Raw genomic sequence first — 730 nt, forward strand, 5'->3', positions numbered from 1 at the left:
GGTTTCTGGTGAATTCAGATTTTGGCTACAATTCTGCACATCGATTATGTCACAGTGATCCTCCTGTCATGTCTGTTTCCTAGACCTACTTGTAAAAAAAAAAAAAAGGCAGCAAACAGGAAAATCAGAGTTTTAAGAGGTGTGCATCTGGAAAGCAGGTACTCTGGGTGCTAAGCAGGAACACACATAATGTTCCCTTCCCTTCCTGGTCGAGTCCCACTGTGCCTGTGTGGGGAATAGCTGTAGCACAGTGGGGAACGTAGGATCAGAGTTAATTTTCAATTCACAGTGTAACAACACCCTCTCCATCCCTTTGCAATATGAGTGGGGATGGATATGTAATTCAGAGTGGTTAGGGGAAAAAAAAAATAGAAACCCGGAAAGAAATAAAAAAGAGAAGTTGCTATGATAATTATTTACTAATTAGTATCTAGTGCAAGGATTATAATGAGTATTGTTATTATCATTACCATTATTACTTTATTTCTAATTTTGTCAGCAGCAGAATGAATCATACCTGTTTTTATGGAACCTCTTGTCCCTTTCCTGAAGTTCTTCTAAGATGTGTCCCTGTATATGCTGTCTGTCCTTCCCTTCTCCAGCCATCACACTCCTCCTCCAAAGTCCTCTGTGGCCCACAGGCATTGGTCACCTCTGGTTGGCATTGCTGTGCTTTATGCCTGATGCAAAGGTGGTATAAACTGCTGCCACTCCACTGAAGTCACTGATT

The sequence above is a fragment of the Merops nubicus genome, unplaced genomic scaffold (assembly GCF_000691845.1).
Source record: "Merops nubicus isolate BGI_N331 unplaced genomic scaffold, ASM69184v1 scaffold43642, whole genome shotgun sequence".
Lineage (NCBI taxonomy): Eukaryota > Metazoa > Chordata > Aves > Coraciiformes > Meropidae > Merops > Merops nubicus.